The sequence below is a fragment of the Manis pentadactyla genome, chromosome 4 (genome assembly GCF_030020395.1).
Source record: "Manis pentadactyla isolate mManPen7 chromosome 4, mManPen7.hap1, whole genome shotgun sequence".
Classification (NCBI taxonomy): domain Eukaryota; kingdom Metazoa; phylum Chordata; class Mammalia; order Pholidota; family Manidae; genus Manis; species Manis pentadactyla.
The window spans coordinates 160,580,905-160,600,781 of record NC_080022.1 but is presented as its reverse complement, the minus strand read 5'-3'; positions in this window follow the sequence as shown (position 1 = coordinate 160,600,781).

Below are 19,877 nucleotides of genomic sequence, written 5' to 3'. Positions count from 1 at the left end.
ACAGAAGTGACAGCCTGGGACTCAAATCCAGGTTCTTGAGTTTGTAAATATTCTCAAGAAAACTCAGACATCCCTCTGCAATAGTAAAAGCGAGGTGATATTGGCAGGTCATCCCTGTCTGTTAGCAGGAGGGTATATGGTCCCCGTTCACTCCAAGACTTTAGGGAGGTAGAGGGTGACTGATCAAGGCAAGGGCGAACCTGCCAGCAGGCCTGAGGTGAAGCTGTCAGCACTTCTGCCCCAGTCCAGGCCTCTTGCTGTGATGATGTGTGTGCTCCTCCAGTTGTCATAGAAACAAGCTCTTTCCTCTGACTCCCATCCCGTTTGCTGTGTGTTTGGTTTCCCATCTTTTTAAATGAAATTAGGTACGCAATGAAGTGTGCACACTCCCTCCTACATGGCCCTGCCCCTCCCACATCAAAGCAGGTTAAGAACTGTCTGTGCATCATGAGGCAAACAGATGCTGTGGGAAGCCCTGGTCTCATTACACCGTCCTGACATTGCTTCCCACTTGGCGTCCTCAGTTACGGCCTGATACTAGCAATCCATAACTTCAAATGCATGAGTTATCTTTGGATTCTCAGATCAGGCACAAGAGAGGAAAGTGGATGAATAAAATATAAGAAAGCAGGAAAAACATTCTCTTGACCCAGAGTGGGCATTTGTGATGTGCTATGATCATTAGGAAGATGACCCTATTGGAGGAAAAGAAAAGCAACCCTGTGTAGGTGTCAAACTGGGTCTAACAGAGTGTTAACAAGGCCACCATATTTCCAAGACACCCCAGTTATTCGCTTGACAAGAATTTGGGCCTCTTGTATTTCCTAGTAGTATCCTGAAGCCTACTCCTCCATGTCTTCTGAAATGTTTATTAATTTTTTTTTCTGTGAAGAAGAGTGTTTTAGGACACAGGGTAGTCACTTGATTCTTTGCTGCTCTCAGTTGTTAAGATTAACATAAGATCATAAGTATTTTACAAAACTCTATTTAATGAGCCATTTTCTTTTCCATTTCTTCTTCTAGGAAGGTAGAGAGTGAGAAGCAGTTTCTTTCTTTACAAACCAGTTAGGTGGTGGGGGGTTATCTATGGGGCTTCTGAACTATGCTCAAGGCCCCTGTCACCATCATTTCTGCAGATTAATAGCAACCCTTTTCCAAGATCCACCCAGAGCCAATCTTACCCCTCCTGCTCGCTCTACCTCCCACCTAAGTCTTATCCAATGAATATACTCATATCCTCTCCCTTCTCTTAACTATTTTGTACTTGCCTATAACAAAAATTTCTGAGACCAATCTCACAGGCAGGAAAACGGCTGGGAGTTTATATTAGAGAAGTAGTATTTGAATCTAATCAGTTGAATGCCCCAGGAGGGCCACAGTGAGTTATGTCAGGCATGCTTTTGTTTCACCCACCAAGTAGCCCATGGTTACTAGGGTTACCATAGGAACCGTGGTTCCCATTCCTACTATCATTGAACAAATCGAAGGTCTTTCATTGGTCAGCCCTCTGCAAGATCTTACATCTGAGTCACCTTGCCCTTGGCCCTTTTACTCTAAGCATGTTACATACAGTAGGGTGAAACACATTGTAAGAATTATTCCTCCATCCTTCCTCCCCATTCCCCTGGAAAATTGCTGAATTTATTTTGAACTATACAGAAATCCATTTCTAGTATCCTGACAGAAATTTCTTTGAGCTGGAGATTTGCTGAACTTAAAAGTCAAAGGGATGCTCATTTCTTTGTTGAGTGAGCCTTTTTAGTCACTTGCAAGACTTCTAGAATCACCAAAGCATCCTTGTTTATTATGCTGCACCGGAACTGTGAATCACAGGCAAAAACCAACCGAACCCAGTACAGGGGGTCAGTCTTCCAACAAAGCTGCATTAGCCTCCACAACACCGGGGCTAACCTGTTGGCTTGGTGTTGAGCATCAGCCATTATAAGTTAAAGAGTCGATCCTGAGAGGCAGAACATTCCTGCAGAGTGTTTACCTTATATAACAGTTTGGAACTGGGAGCCCATTTTGTTCTAAATATATCAATACTCAAAATCTTTATGCAAAAACATCATTTACTAAGCTTTTTAGGGAAACATAACTATTTCAAACCCGTGAGTTGTACCTGGAAATTTCCCTGACCTTAAATGTGTTGGGCAGAGTTTTCAACAAATGCAAACTTGCCACAGTCTCTAACCCAGAACTTTCTATTTTAGAATCACAGGATGTGCTGGTCCCCAAAGCAGGAACACCCATCTGTCCCTTCCATGTCCATTTCCATCACCTAATATCCAACTTTTTCAATTCACCCTGACCCTAACCATTTGACATAATTGTATTTTTTTATCTTCAGCATTTACTGACTTGTGTTATCAGTCAAGAGAGCCCAAATTATTTCATGTTAAGAAAAGCCCAAAACTTCAGTTGCTTAATACAACAACGACTTATTTTTAACTCATGTATAGTCTACAGTGGGTCTGCACAACTCCCTAGGGCAACTGTTCTTCATGCAACAGCTAAAGAATCTAGTCTGAAAGAGTCTCTACCACCTTAGATCTGTATCATCAGGACTCAGACTTTTCAGTTGGCTCTCAGGGAAGAATTATCTGGAACAAGGGTTAGTAAACTTTTTTCTTAAAGGGTCAGAGAGTAGATATTTTTAAACTTTGCAGATCATGAGATCTCTGTGGCAACTCTGCCACGCTGCCACTCTGCCAGTGTAGCATGAAGACAATCATAGATAGTACTTAAACAAAAGAGTATGGCTGTATTCCAATAAAATTAAACTACAAAAACAAGTAGTGGGCTAGATTTGGCCTAAAGACTACGTTGCTGATCCTGGTCTAGAATCTGTCACTGGCAATGAAATGCTTTTTGCCTGGATGTGACACATATCACTTTGCTCACATTTTATTTGCTACAGCAAGTCATCTGGCCATGGCTTCAGGAACCAGGGAGATAAGATTTTCCTGTGTTTGCAGAAGAGAAATGGGAAAATATTTCTGAGTTGTACTAACATCTGTACATAAATCCTGCCATTTTATAAAGCTCAGAATAAATGGGAGTGCTCAGAATAGGAACTACAGTCAGACATATCTTAACATGGAGCGTTAAATCTGAAGTCAGTTGGTAGTCCTCCATGATCAGGGCAAATAAGTTCAACTTCTTGGAGTGTCAGTAACATAAAGATGTTAAAAGATGTTAATCTCTGTCCTCCTAGAAATATTTGAGGGTCAAATAGGATAATACAGGACGAAGAAATTTGGAAACTGCACATCAAGGATTCAAGCTGTGATCATTCCTTTGTGTGTCTTTTGCTTCAGGAGACCCAGTTTCAAACTATCCTTCACTGTGAAATTTACACCCACCCACAAAGGCCTGGGCATTGGCACACTTGAGTTCCAAGCTCAGCATCCAAAGTGATTCCAGGACTTTCGATTAGGCTCCAGAGCTGAAGTCTAAATTTCTTCTTTTCTGTTCTCTCCAGACTACAGTCCGTAATATAGCACAGAGTGGGCCCAGCTGGAAAGTGGCATTAGAATGACTAGTTGAATTAAACAAGGGGGGGAAAAATGCATTCTCTCTCTTTTTTTGAGGGAAAATTGCTTTTATGAGTTATGCAATATTTTTCTCCCTGCCTTTTCCTTCTTGATATCCAGGAGAGTCTCATTATCTCTTAAGCAGTTCTCCTAGGCCACTTGAATCCTTGTGCATGCGTTAGTCTGATGCAGCATGCTTTAACTCCACTCTATTTTCAACCTCTGGGGTGGCTGGGAAAGCAGTGAGGGGAGAGGGAGGGGGTGGTGGTGAGAACACGGAGGACCAGCTTGCAGAAGCATTTGAAGGAAAGGAACTAATGTTTGGTGAGCATTTGCTCTGTGCCAGGAGCATCGCGCAATAATACTGCATTGCAGGTTATTTTATTTCTACCAAAGGAATTGAAACTCAAAGAGTTTAGGTAACATACCCAGGATCACACAACTAGGGAGCTGCAGAGCCAAAATTTGAAGCCTGATCTGACTTTGCAGACCGAGTTCATATTCTTTCTGAACTGTCAAGCTGTATCTGCCGCAAAGCAACTCCAGCCAGATGGGCATCAGTGACCCTGCCATTTTTCAGGGCGGTTCACTGAAGCCTCTGTCCCACTGGGGAAGGTTAGTAATATCCAAAGAAATTCATTATCTGAAGGGCTTCCCCCTCCAACCTCCCCTCCTACAGAGACCTTGCCATACCTGCTCCTCCCTCCGAGCCTCTGTGCAGTCAGGGCTGAGGCCACAGCCCAAAGGTTGTATTTGGCAATAAAACCACCAAAAATCAGTGAAATCCTAGGGGGCAGAGTAAGAAAATAAAGAGATTCAGAATCTGATTAGGATAATAACAATAATAATAGCAATAATAATAATAGCTGACATTTCCTATTATTATTTGCTAACCACTTTTTCATACATTAATTCATGTAATCCTGGTAAATCTGAAGTTAGTTGGTAGTCCACCATGACACAGGGCAAATAAACCTAACTTCTTGGAGCATCAGTAACACGAAGATGGTAATCTCTGTCTTCCTAAAACTATTTGAGAATTAAATAGGATATTATATGACAAAGGAATCTGGAAACCAAACATCAAGTGTTCAAGCTGTTATCATTCCCTTGTGTGTCTTTTCTTTCATGGGACCCAGTTTCAGTCTACCCTCCACCATGAAATTCATACATGGCAGTCTAAGTAGTAATTCTTACAATCTTCCAATCCTAAGAAGTGAATAAATTAGCCGTATTTTAAAGTTGAGGCACCAAGATAAATGCAACCTGCCCAAAACTGCATGGCTAGTAAATGGCAGAAATGGGATTTGAACCTAGACAGGATGACTCCAAAGCCCATTCTCTTAACAACTTTGTTAGTCATTTTAGCCACCTGGGAGCTTTTTAAAAGTGCCAGTGCCCAGATATTCTGATGTATTGAGGTAGATCCAGGGTGTCAAGTTTTTTTTTTTTCCAAAGCACCTGGAGTGAATCTAAAGTGCAGCCCGAGTTGAGACCCTGTGTGACTCAGTCATGCCATCTGCCCATGTCTCAGCTTCCTCATCCGAATCTGGGAGAAGCGGGGTTGGGACTGTGAGGGTTTTGTGAGATGTCACAATAAACAAAGAGTCTTACTAGTATTAGAGACAGTGTTGGCCAAGATAGAATTTTCTTGCCCAAATTGCCAATAACATCCCAATGGTATAGGGTGAAGGCGCCCTTCAGCTCTCAAAATCTGTGCACGCAAGTATCAAGGGAAACAGAATGCTTTCCATCTTTGCTGAATGAATAATTCTATTTTAAACTTTTTAACAAACAAACAGTTTAAGGAGATCCAGGCAGGTCTGCAGGCTGACCTCCCTCTGGTACATGCCTCCATGACTGGGAAAGTACATCACCAGTCTTGAATTAGGGCTCCTCATTTACAAAATGAGATTTAAAAAATTTTTGAAGGGCTGTTCTAAGGATTAAATAAGCATTACACGTAAATTGCAGAACATAGAGGTGCTTGGCACATAATAAATGCTTTTAAACAATATACACATAAGATGAAATTAATATTTTCCTCATTGGGTTGATTAGAGAGGAATCTATGCTAATTCCTGTGAAGCATGGTAAAAGTAACATAAATAATAATTACAAGGCTCTATACAATGGTGCCTTCTAATTGTGTGCTCATTATATTTTAAAATCTTAGTGTATTTCTCTTATTGCAAGAAAGCAAGCTAAAGCATAAAGCAGGTACAAATTATAACTGTGACCCCATGTGTCATCCCATCCCCCAACACATACAGTCTAGAAATAAGACATACAGAAAAGGGTCTTTTATTTTTAGATGGGGAGGAGTGCGGAGAGGCCTGTTGAAGGAGTCCAGAGACTAACTCACTTTGCATTTGAAAAGGGATGTCAGTGCTGAGGCTACACGCCAGTGAGGGGACGAAGGTAGAGTTGCTGCCAGGGGACCTTGGAAGAGGGACAGGCAGGAGATAAGTGGCTCATCTTTGTCTTTCCACAGAATCCTTAGTAAAATATTCATTTTTTCCTTAAGCCCTTGTGGACTTGAATCAATTTATTGAATTTGTTAAAGGAAAGTGCCGAGTCCTCCTTCAAGTTGCTTTTGTGGCAGGCATAGTGACCGTTGATGGGTTTCTCTGCTCAAAAAATGTAAGCATTTCTGAATCATGCATCACCACTTTGCTGGTGGTGTTTGGGTTGGAAAGAGGAAGGTGCCCATCACTGAGGAACAGGCACGCCAATGGTGAGGATGCCCATCTGGGAACTGGTTCGCTGGGAGAGACAACAAACCAGCTTGTTTACTAGCAACAGCTTAGGGAATATAAAAACAGAATGAGGCCATTAGCACAGTGTCCCTGAAATAAATGTAAAACATTCACACAATTAGAACACTGTGTTTTACAAGGATACATAACATTTAGAGATTCACATACAACACATTAGACTGGTGGGATTGGACAGTGTAATAGGCTTAGAAGGGAATGCAATGCACACATGGATGGATGGATTCACAGATGGATGCATAGATGGATTTGAAAAATTCAGCAAACAAGAATTAGAGGCCTTGAATGAGCCAGTGGTCATGGGACTGGGGGAAATGATTAATTCAATTCTTATACCAAACCACTTAAACGTTCCTGCAACAGCCTAGAACTGGTGCTGCCACAGAGCCAGTACTCTCCCTCTTGCCTTGTTCAGGAGGCGCACAAAATCAGTGCAAACTGGTAGACCACTCTAGTGAATTTGAGGGCTAATTTTGCTGATTTTCGGAAGTGAAAATCCTGTTTCAAAGCCAGTCTGAAAAAGCTACGTAACATCTGATTCTTACTATATAAAATTCTGGAAAGTGCAAAACTGTGGAGACAAATATAAAGATCAGCGGTTGCCAGGGTTCAGGGATGAGAGAGAGCGGGATGAAGAGGTGGAGCACAGGGAATTTTTAGATTGTGACATTATTCTTCATGATGCTGCAATGGTGGATGCATGGCATTATGCATTTGCCAAAGTCTGTAAAGTGCACAACACAAAGAGTGGTCCCTAATGTGAACTACAGACTTTAATTAATTGTAGTGATTCATCATTGGCTTATCAGTTGTAACAAATGCAGCACACAGTAACAAAAACAGACAAAAGTATTTCAATACAAGACATGGTTTGAAAGATCACAAGAGCACAAGAAACAGAGAGCTACATCAAACTGAGGTTAAGATGGCAGTCAGACTGGGAGAGGTTGATGCCATGTGTGTCCAAGCAGACCAGAACCACTCTCTAAACAGAGCATAGGTTCTCTGTAGAAAAATGGGGTAAGCAGACACTGCTAGAATAACAGGTGCATAAGCCAGGATTGGTTATGCAAATACTCTTACAGAGAGGCATGTTTACTTTCCTTTGCACACAGGGGAATAATTTTAGCAACTGCAGGATTCTGGGATAGGAGACAATGAGGCATCCATCGATTTATTGATTGACTACATTTTTTTCTATGAATTTTCAAAACCATATCACAAAGACAGAGGGCAGAAGCAACATAGCCCTTGCATTATAAACTACATCTCTTTAACTTGCCACATATGGATAGCTTTCTCCTCCCCTGAAGGGCTAACTGATAAGAATCATTTGAAAGCAGTGTGAAAATATGCATGTGTATGTTGGTGGGGGCAAGGCGGGGGTGGAAATGGATCCTCCCATTAAGAAGAATTTGATATGAAGGACCTTGACAGCTGGTAAAGGAAGTGGGTATGTAACAATGGCCTAAAGAATTATCCTGCAACCTTATCCAGGGCCACTAATTTCACCAGGGACTATCATAAAACACACTCATGTTGCAATCTTTTCTCAAGCTCTTTGGCAGAACACAGTGTGTGAGGAGCCTTCTGTTGACACTTGATAATTGGTCAGAGACAACCAGGTTGCAACACAACTCAGCCGTCTCTAAATTCAGCACAGAGAAAATGGCTCGTCTAACTGACTCATGTAGAGGGAAACTGTAATGGAGAAAGGCTAGGAAAGAAGGTTATGATGTAGTAGAAGAAGCCTTTAGAGTCGAAACGACATGGGCTCTGAAAAACACTCAGTCACTTACAGCTTACATGGCCTTGGGCCAGTTAGTAAACCTGATACAGTATATATTTTCTCATAGATAAAATAGAGTGGTAATATTTACCTTTCAGTGTTTTAAGTACTCAAAACTATAAATAGAAATCACAGTGCCTGGCACACAGTCAGTCCTCAGTGAAGGTGGCCATTATAATTGTAGTCTGCATTTCAGAAAAGTGCTTATCTCCCAACAGCGGTACTGTAACAGGGTTTATGTAGAGGGAATTCTGCTGCAGTCCTCAAAAGGGAAAAGGGATACCCTCCATTACTGTTCCCCTCTCCTCTTCTCAAAACAGAGTGCTGAACTGCCCCCAGGTTGGCCGTGGGAAGTCCATGTCATAGTCCTTATCACCAGGAATCTCCACCTTTTTTTTATTATATTAGTACAACAGTGATAATAAAAGTGCCGCACACCTGTTCAGTTCTTTCTTAAATATTATCTCAGGCTGTCTGACCCTGTGATTTGCCTGCCTCCCTGAAATACAGCCCTGAGTGGCTGATATGCCACAGTTGGTGATTCAGCTCTTCCCCTGGCCTTCATGTCCCTGTCTTACTATATGATATGAGATGCTTTTCCCCACAGAAACAAAGGCTGAAACTCTACTCAGTTCATCCCGACATTGTGTTTAGTCCTCTAGGGCCACAGGTTCTCAGTTAGGTCATGTGAGAACTGGCCTGGGAAGCCAACCCCATTTGTTTCTGTAGGGATGGAGTGCATTACAAATTCCAGTGAAATGATTTGCAAGGAGACTTTGGCACACACGCTGCAGGCCAGGCTCTCCATCTTCAGACCAATTACTTCACCCTGGACAAGGGCCGCACAAGTCAGGAACCCCTGGCCTCTTCTTTCATGTCTGGGTGGGCTGCCAGCTGGCTAGAAGAAGGAGGACCTGGGTCAGTAGCCTTTTCCTCTTTTTCCAGTATTGGGAAACCAAGTTTGGAGTTTCCCTACTAACTCCACAGCTCACTGCAAATGCTGTGTACCTAATCTTCACGGCTGTATACTTTTCTAATTAATACAATGGGTCACCAAATAGAGCCCAGAGAAGTTATTTTCAGAGTATGATAGAGTCTGCCAACATATTTATATGACCACCACAATGGATGCATCTGGAACAAGACGGAAGGAGCCATCCATCAGGAGGCAAGGTTGTGACGTGACTTCTCTCCAGTATCTCCTTCTCTGAACTGTTCACTTTTTCTGTAGCAGTTGTACTCCCAGAGTATTTAATCCTTTTTTTCATACTTCTGGATTCTTCCATTCCTCTAGCCAATATAAAATTAAGAAGGAATTACATAGTTTTGGTCATAGGCTTTAAAATGAGGTACTCTAATAGTATCTCATGTTATCCTCACAACAGTCTTGTGGGATAAATATTATTATATCAACTCTACAGATAAAAACACTTAAAACCAAGAAACTCAGGAACTTGCTGAAGGTCACCCAGCTGGCAAGTTGCAGATTCAGAACCCAAATCCAGATTTATCAAACTCCAAAGCTCATCTCTAATCAATCAGAGTTATTTAGTGCTTTATTATTTTTAAAGTACATCATTTTGAAAGTATAGAATTTTTTATTTGACATTCCTGTCAGTCCTGTGAGGTAGAGAGAACAGACACTGCTACCTCAATCTGGCTGGAGAGGATGTGGAAATTTAGGTGGGTGAATGACCCCACCTAGGCTCCTGGGGAGCAGTTGGCAGTCAAGTGAATATGAACTTTGGAGTCAGACAGACCCAGATCTGGAGCTGCCCCTGACTTTGTGTGTAGTTGGGGGAAAGTCACTCATGTTCTTAGGGTTCTCACCAGGAAGCTGCAGCTAATACTATCTCCCTAAGAGAAGGTTTTCTGTGAAATAGACAATTTGGGAGCAATCTAACAAAATGTTTTAAAGTATATAGTGTTGAGTCCCACTGCATGCTTTAAATGATTCTGTGCTTTGAGGGAGCTATTTAACCTAAGTCTCTATAAAAAGAGTGTAATAATAATTATAATACTTAATTTGTGCTCAATAAATATTAGCTGCTATTCTTATTTGTAAAACATCTCACAGTGTGCCAAAGATGTAATAGATAATCAATACATGCTCCTCCCCTCCACAACCACCTGCTTGAGCAGAGGCCCCCGGGAGCCAGGTAAATGAAAGCAAGAGATGCCATTTTCAAATTTAATAAACATCCAGCTGCTCATGGGGGCATTTCTTATTACCACCGGCAGGTCATAGGCAGTCTTTTCTCAATTACCTGCGGCTAATTTTAATACCAGGCAGGCTTTGCTCACTTGGCTCTGCACATTCATCCTCAGCCTCTGCCCGAGCCCCAGGCGGGCTCTCCTTGGAGAGTGTGAGCCCGTATTAATATCATTCTGAGCAAAACGTAATTAGAAAACCAAACCAGCAGTTACAAGTGTGTGATGCTTTCCAGAGCCATATACTGAGTGACGGGAATGTTGGGGGTTACGCATTTCGGGAACATTTGTGTTTGTTTGGATTACTGCATCACTGTTTCCCTTTATGAGTATGGAAGATGGAGACAGCTGGGCATCTATCTAAGTCCCAGGGCCGGGACTGGCAATGTAGGCCTGGCTAGCCCACTTGAGCCCACTGCCTATTTTTGTGAGTCAAGCTTCATTAGAACCCAGCCATGTCGTCATTTACATACTATCCTTGGCTGCTTTGGAGCTATAAAGGCAGAGTTAAGTAGCAGCAACAGAGACCAGATGGCCCACAAAGCCTAAAATATTTACTATCTGGCTCTTTATAGAAAAAGTTGGCTGACCCCTCCTGTTCCACTGTGTTTGTAAGTAAGACAGCCTCCGGAGGAGCCTAGGAATGGCTCCCTTCTTCCCAACACTGATAACCAGCACCTGCCTCCAAGTCCGGCAGGTGACTGGGGTGACATGAAATGGCCTGACAGGTGATGAAAACGCCTGGGAGATCAGGGCTGTGCATGGCCTCTCCTGGACTGCCCAGGTTTGCAGTTCCTGAGGGTAGGCATCCAGGGAAGACCTGCCGGGTCCTGTGCGCTGTGGAGGTTGTCTTAGAACTGACCGAATCTGTGTGGTGGGAAACTGCTGTGTGCCTGGGTAATACTCCTGTGAGTGGGGCTGGGGTTCCATGATTCACAGCCTTGGGGCCAGAGTTTAGAAATGTACTTGGAGATTCACTTTATGTCAACTGTAGGCAGCAAAGGTGCAGGTTGGTGGACAATTATTAGCGTGCCTAAGGCTCCCCTGGGATACCAGCTAATAATGCAGGTTCCTGGCTAAACCCAGAGAGTCCCAGTTGAATAGCTCAGGGTCCAGGAAGCAGTGTTGTATTTTTTGAATAACTATTACGGCTTTTGTTGTTGTTCCTGCCTTTATTTATGTTGGTGAACCAGGTAAAAAAACACTTTACGAACAGTTCCCTGATGCTACGCTCTCAATCATTTTGGGGTCGCAGACTATGTGAGAATCTTATAACAGCTATGGAAACGTCAGTCAGGGGAAAAATACAGTGTTTGTGTCCAGACACACCCAGTGTTTCCTACAACTTTAGAGGGCTCTGGACTGCCGAGGCCCACTGCTAAGAGCTCCAGGTTAAGATCCATCCTGATATACTGGATGAGAGAGACTGTGTGCGAGAGCACTGAGGGAGGCACCCCAGGGGAGCACTCCTGTCGGCTGTCACCTGCCCTTTCCCCCTCCGGGGGACTTGCACAAGTTGAAGTTCCTCTTCTCTGATGTGGATGTGTGATGCTTGCCAGATAAACTCACCATGTGGTGAAGGCCGCCTGAGGTCGCAGGCATGAAAGCAAATGGCCACACCCACCCACAGGGGATCTCCATGCAGTGTCAGTCATGGGGGCTGTGACATCCTCAGCACTGTGGCCAGACAGGGGCCGGTCCGGTTTTCTTTTGGGACCTGGAGAATTTCACCTGTGAAATAAGTGACCCCTGGGCATGTCCACTTAGGAGCCCTGCCGCTCCCCCCACTGCAGGCACCCCAGGCCCATCATGACACTGCCTCCCCTCCTTCCTCACATCCTGGTTTCGGCTGTGACTGCGCAGCACTGCAGTATCAATGCAGCCGCTCTCCCTCTTGGTTTTCCTCTCTTCTCCTTTCCCTTCTTTCTTTGTCCACCCCGAGTCATACTTGGTTCTTTCTACAAGGAAGAAAAGCAGAGGTTGTGCTCTTTTTCTGTAGGAGAGGAGAAGATATTTTTTATGGGGTGACCAAGGAAGTTTCCCCAGAGTGGGGAACCCGGGAGACTACATCTGAAGAAAGTGAATGAATGAGTCATGAATATAAGCATAGCAGAGTGCTCCAACCTGAGGAGAGAGCAAGCACCTAGGCCCTGAGGCGGGAGCCCGCTGCCTGTTTTTCAGGAAAAGAAAGGAGGTCAGCACACCTGGGTGGAGTGAGGCAGGTGAGGAGTGGTGGGCGACGGATCCCGAGGGACTAGGTCTGGCATGGCCTTGAGGTCAGGCTCAGGACTGTGGCTTTTATTCTGAGTGATTTAGGAATTGGAGCTTAAATTTTAAAAGGATTATTCTGACTTCGGGTTGATAATCAGAATCGCCTTGTAACAGCTCCCCTCTTGGCATGTAGGGGTCTCAGCAGAAGCAGATGAGCCCCGTCAGGAGGCTTAGTCACAGCCCTGGCAAGAGACAACTAAGGGACTAGGCCCTGGCCAGCAGTGGGGGAGGGAAGGGGGTGGCATTAGGGGCTGTCTGTATCGTGAAGGTAGAGCCAAGCACATCCTCATTCATAGGTTACATGTGGGATAGCGAAGAAACAAGAAGACCCAGATGACCGCAAGATTCAGAATCTGACAAATCTAAGATGCTGATGACTCAAGAGGCTTGGCAGTGGGAGCAGGGCTGCATCAGACACTTGACACAAGCCACGGCAAACTGCAGATGTGTGTCAGACACCCACGAGGAGATGATGAGTAGACAATTCGACACATTAGTCTCTGGAATTGAGGGACGATGTCCACGCTAAAGTCAATAGTATAATTTCACAGGGTTCAGATGGTATTCGGCAGCCTGAGGTTGGATGAGCCTGCTCGGGGTTTGAATGTGGATAGAGAAGAGAGAACTGGAGGTCCCTAGTTTGGGCAGAAACAGGGAATTACCATAGGAACATGGGGAAACGTGGAGAATCAAAACAGAGGGAAGTTCTAAAAGTAAAGGAAATGGTTCAAGAAGGGAAAAGGAATTCAGCGATGTCAAACGCTATTGATAGATCAGGTGAGGACTGAGAATTGACCGTGGGATGTCAACAGTGTGGTATACTAAACTTGGTGAATCCTGCAATGTTCCCTGGGAGACATGAGAAATTATTTGTCCTAGGGAGTTGAAGGGACATATTTAGACTGAGACTGAGAGGTGCTCAAAAGTGAAGCTACCTTGGTGGATTCTCATCTCCTGAGCATGGTGCCTGCTCTTTTCTTACCTCCAAAGAAGTGATTTTTCATCAGAGGAGAGACCTGTCCCACCTTTGAACTGGCAGGCCATAAATCTTCTTTCTACCAACTTGCTAAGAGCTTTTCTTGCCTCCTTCCTTGGTAATCCAAAGTAATTATTATGAAATATGGGCTTGTTCTGTCTCTCCCAGCTGCGGCCTCTCTGTCCTCTGTGGGTCCTGGGGGGAGGCAGAGGTTCGGTGCTTGTCACCGGGTGTTCGTTAGAGGCAGAGTGGATGCTCTTACCAGGAACGTGGCGTCCTGATGAAACCGGAGGCTCCACATGGCAGCCCTGACACCTGAGAGCCCGCAGCCCCTCTGGCCCAAAACGCATCAGCAAGTGGCTTCTGCTTTGTTCTCTTGGGAGACAGAGAGAAAATGACCCCTGTTTAATCATGGGGATGGGAGTATTCCTTCATGCATGCTTTTATTCGTTGCATAGGATCTGAAGTTGTCCAGTAGATTACTGGGTTAGAACTTTGATACAAATGAGCAAGCTGATACATGCGCCTTATGGAAGTCATAGTTAACAGGAATTAACTGAAAGGATATTTTCTCTGGGAAGAACATTTGCTGGAAGATATGGGTCTGGCTGTTCAGAAAGTGCAGCTTTAAGTCTCTTCTGCTCCTCTGAAGAATGTGCTCAGATCAGTGGCCGTGGGGTTTTGCCTGACTTCCATGAGTTCCTGCCAGACCTTAAAAAGCCCTTAGTAAGGCTTACCAAGCATCTTAAACCTCCATCATGGATCCTGGAACTTCAACAAGATTCCCTAGAGATTATGAATACAGTCTTTGCAAGGCTTATCTGCGTAATGTACATCTGGGTTCAGGGTTCCATGTGTTAGTATTCATCTAAGTGCCCTCTTGCAACATTAGACACACATTCTATAATATGCATCACAGAGGCACAGTTGCCCTATAGCTCTACAGGGACAGTCAGTGGACAAATGCAGTTGTTTATATTCAAGGTCTAGGTGGGACCAATTGTGGCAGGCCAGTGCAAGACCTCACAAAGTACCTATGATGGCCACACACTGTGCTAAGCTTTGGAGAAATAAAGCTGAAGACAAATCCCTACCCTTAAGAAGCTTATTAAATGCAAAAGAGTTGCAAACATCAAATAATTTTAGGGAAAGAAGCATCCTTGGTAGATCTAGCACTAACCTCAGCTCGTGAATCCCCTGGCTGAACATGTATCTGTTTTGGCTGCTGGTCACCCAGTAACTGAAAGTTGGCAAGTTCAGATCTGATAGGATTGCTTTAGCAACTGCTTGAGTAATGATTTCTACATTACTGTTAAAGCCTAACAATTTAATTCCAATTTTGATAGTTTAATGTAAGGAGTACATTGACTCAAGTGACCCAACACTAAATTAGCTTAGGATTTCTGGGTAAGTGCAGATGCCTGAATTAATCAAGAGCAATTTATCCAGCTCTTCCCCTGGGCCAGGCGTTGTGCTAAGAGCTTTACATGAATTGTCTCATTTAATTCACAAACCTCTTAAGTTAGTACTATTATTCTCTCCCATTTTACAGATGAAGAAAGTGAGTTTTGAGTCACGACTCCAGCACAGGATGTCTGGCACTAGCGTCCTACCCTAATCCTCATAATAAAGCATTTTCTCATGCAAGATTGATTTAGCTACATTACATCTTTATTTGATGAATGCTAACACATTCCAAATGGTCATATATGCCCATACAACTTGTTCAGCAGAAGCAGAGTAGTGGGGGTCAGCAGTGGGAGATAACAAATGGCAGGACACAGGACATTAGCAAAGAAATGTAAGGGTAATTTCCAGATTTTTCTTTGGTCAGTTCCTTTGCCTTCTTTTGTATATAACACTCTTGAACAGACTCTGAAACCTAAATCTCTTTCCTATCCTTGTGATGCTTTCTCTGCCTAGATCATCCGTTTCATCCCTCTCTACCTTTCTCCTCCTGGACCACTCCTCCTCATTCTTCAAGGTTCAGCTCAAAGGTCACTGCTGCTAAAATGTCATCCTAAATCCCAGGCTTAATCAAGTGGCCTTCCTCTGCTTACCCCACCATATTACATCATAATTTTCTGTGTGTTTTGCTATATTCTATACTAGGCTGTGAACCCCTTTAATACAAAGACCATGTTTTACTTCTCTTTGTATACACAACATGCAACAGAGTGGCAAATGTATAGTAGGTACTCAATGAATGAATAAGTGAATTAACACATCCCAATGCAGACCAAGTGGCTTTGGTCTGCTTATAACCACTCTACCTGTTTCGACCTAGTTATCAGTTGCTTGGTTGCACCCTCCCAACTAGAAACAGAACTCATGGTCTACCAGAAACTTAAACCTTGAAGGGATAATGGAGATAAGCTAGTCCAACCTCTTCTTTATATAGATTAAGAATCAGAGGCCAAGTAGACTGAAGAGCTTTCCCCAAGGTCACCCAGAAGTTGACCTGTTACGGGACAGAACTGGGAATGGAACCTATAGTTTCTGACTCCTAAGCCAGAGATCTTTGCCACTTCACCAGTGTTCTCCCACACGGGAGGGTGTCTTAGTATAGTGCCCTAAGAGGACAGCATGTCCTTCCTGATGGATAGCCTCATCCACATTAAGTGATCCTCAAAGTAACAAATGAAAAGTTAGAAAAGAAAAGTGAATTAAATTTCCTGCATATTGTTGAAAACAACTCCGAGTCTCTGGTCCCTCAGGGCACTCTACCACCACTCCTGCAATGTGTTTCAAAGATCCAGTTATTCCAGGACATTGGTTTTTTTTTTTTTTTTTCAAATAATGTAGTGCACAAAAGAAACTTTAAAAGTGTTAGAGATTGCTTCTTATCTCTGAATGGATAGTCAAAGATATCTGCCATAAGGAAAATTCTCATTTCAGCCAGAATGGTGATTTCAATAAATCTATTCAAAGGAATAAAGTGGCTGTTTCCCCTTCAGTAAAATACACTCTCAGCTCACAAAGTATTTTGTTGATAGAAATGTTAGCAAGCAATGACAGACATGTAGCCTGAAGCCCCTGAAATGCAGCATAAGACCCACCAGTCACTAGAAATTGAAACACTGCTTTAGTGGGCAGTCAGTCTAGAAAGGTTTTCACAACACTTCAATAGAGACATTGCCAGTGCCCTGGGAAGAATAAAGGTTATGGAAGCAGAAATAGCTGTAAGTCCAACTCTATCATGTATTAATTCTGTGACCTTTGACAAATGTTTAATGAGCACCTACTTGATGTAGGCCTCTATTTTAGGCACTGTGAACAGCAGTGAGAGAGTTAAAAATGAAACAAGTCTACTCCCATTAAGCTTACATTCTTTTTTTTTTTTTTTTTTTGAGAGGGCATCTCTCATATTTATTGATCAAATGGTTGTCAACAACAATAAAATTCTGTATAGGGGACTCAATGCACAATCATAAACCAACCCCAAGCCTAATTCTCAACAGTCTCCAATCTTCTGAAGTATAATGAACAAGTTCTTACATGGTGAACAAGTTCTTACATGGTGAATAAGTTCTTACATGGTGAACAGTGCAAGGGCAGTCATCACAGAAACTTTCGGTTTTAATCACACATTATGAACTATAAACAATCAGGTCAAATATGAATATTCGTTTGATTTTTATACTTGATTTGTATGTGAATCCCACATTTCTCCCTTATTATTATTATTATTTTTAATAAATGCTGAAGTGGTAGGTAGATGCAAGATAAAGGTAGAAAACATAGTTTAGTGCTGTAAGAGAGCAAATGTAGGTGATCAGGTGTGTGCCTGTAGACTATGTGTTAATCCAAGCTAGACAAGGGCAACAAAACATCCACGTATGCAGAAGATTTCACTCAGAACAGGGGGGGTGAGGTTCTAAGCCTCACCTCTGTTGATCCCCAATTTCTCACCTGATGGCCCCCCTGCGACTGTGCCTGTCTTAGGTTGTTCCTCCCTTGAGGAATCTTACCCGTCTCTGGCTAACCAGTCATCTTCCGGGGCCATACAGGGAAATGTGAAGTTGGTAAGTGAGAGAGAAGCCTTATTGTTTGAAAAAGTTAGCTTTTTACTTCTTTGCATATTTATGCCCTGTGGCTTCTATGCCCAGCATTTGTCTTGAGGTGTCTTTACCACTTGGAAGAATTATGATACTCGGTAATTTCATTATGAGGCACCAATTCTACTTAAGGGTTGTAATTAGGAAGGAAGAAGAAAAGCTATAGAAGTAGCAGGCGGCAGAAAACATGGGAAGATTGATTATTTCTTTGACATATCTTCTTGTGGAATCACATAAGCATGTATAGGTTTTAAACTACTAATTAAATTGCGCACACACACTAACATAGTAGGAATACAAGCTTACATTCTTATAGAGGGAGACAATGGGAGACACATAACATATACCAAAAAAAGGAAATATACAGTATGTTATTTGGTAATTAGTATTTGGAATAAAACACAGTTGAGGGAATGGGAGTGCTGGGAAAGGGCAAATAGAGTGATCAGGGAAGGTGTCCCCGAGGAGGTGACACCAGAAGGAGGCTAAAGGAGTAAAGACATGGATCCGGTGGGTATATGTGGGTAGAATGCTCCAGGCAGAGAAATGGCAAATTCGAAGACCTTGTGTGGGTTGCATGGTGTGTGCGAAGAGCAGCAAGAGGGCTGTGTGTCTAGGCCGTTGGGAGTGCTGGGGAGAGTCATGGGAAATGAGCTCAAAGAGGCGTAAGAAGAGGGGAGTTAGGGGCCAGGCCTTGTAGGGCCTTGTCAGGCCTTGTAGGACCTTGGCCTTTTCTCTAAGTGATACAGGAGGCTTTTGGAGAGTTTTAAGCTGAGGAGTGGTCTGATCTGGCTCCAAGTTTTAAAAGCTCCCACTGTGCTGACAGTAGACTGCAGAAGGGAAGGAGCAGAAGCTTGAAGAACAGTTAAACTATTGAAATGACCCATGCCAGAGATTACGGTGCCTTGGATGAGGTGAATAGCTAAGGAAAAAGTGAGAGCTGCTCAAATTCTGGGTGTATTTAAAGGTAGTGCCATCAGGATTTGCTGGCAGAATCATGTTGGGTGTGAGGGTAAAAGAAGTCAAGAATGACTTCAAGATTGTTTACCTGAGCAATTGGAAATATGGGGTTGTCATTAACTGAGATGAAGAAAATTATGGGAGGAACAGGTGAGTTGAGAAAACCAGGTGCTTGGTTTGGGACATATCAAGTTTGACATGTTTATTAAACATCTAGGAGAAGACACTAGGTGACTGGGCCTACTTTGTAGAGGTAAGTTCTAGACTGTAGATTTAAATCTGCCTCTAGATGTTACTTAAAGCAATGAGAAAGAGTGAGATCAACCAGAGAAGGGCAGTCTGCAAGGAACTGAGTCCTTGGGCACTCGATATCAAGAGGTAGGTAATAAAAATAGTGAATGCTCCATTAATAATCCTTACCAGGTACCAGGCCCTCTTCTGAATGCTTTCACATGTGAGCTCATTTAACCTTCATGGGGACCCTTTAAGGTAAATGCTATTATTACCCTTATTTTATTGATTAGGAAACTGGGGGAAAGAAGCTTAGTAACTTTCCTAAGGCTGTGCACCTGCTGAGTTGTGTAGCTAGAATTCCAATTAGAGGGCTGCCTGGCTCCGGAGTGTGGGCTTCTAACCCTTCCTGACACTGCCTGTCCAGTAACTAGAAGAGACTGTGCTGCTCATAGAGAAGACTGAGAAGAGACGGCCAGGGAGGTAGAATGAAAACCAGAACAGTGTGAGGTCCTGGGAGCCAAGTGAAAAAAGTATTTTAAGAAAGAGAAGAGCGATTACCTGGCTCAAATGATGTTGGTAGGTCAGATGAAGGTGAGGACTGATGCAGCAATTGGAGGTTGTCCGTGACGTTGACGAGAGCTGGTTGGTAGAGTGGTGGCAGTTAAGTCCTCACCCCAGACTGAAGTGAGTACAAGAAAAGGAGAGTTTAAACAATGAGTTTTGATAGTTCTTGAGAGAATTTGTGCTCAGTAGGGGAGCACATAAGTGGGCAGTAGCTGGAGGGGGACATGGGATCAGCTGAAGGTGTCCTTTAAATACAGAATAACAAATAGCATGGAGTGTGGAGAATGATATGGTATCAGAAAAAAATCGATGGTGGAGGAAAGACAAGGACATTTCACTGCAGTGGATCCTTGAGTGGGCGACAGGTGACCTTTGAACAAACGGACAGTTCATCCACTGCGAGGGAAGCAGAGTCTACGGGCATGGATGATGGTAGGCGGGTAAATGTAGTGGGGGGGGTCTCTTCAAACATTCTCTCCTGATTGTTTCAGTTCCTATGCC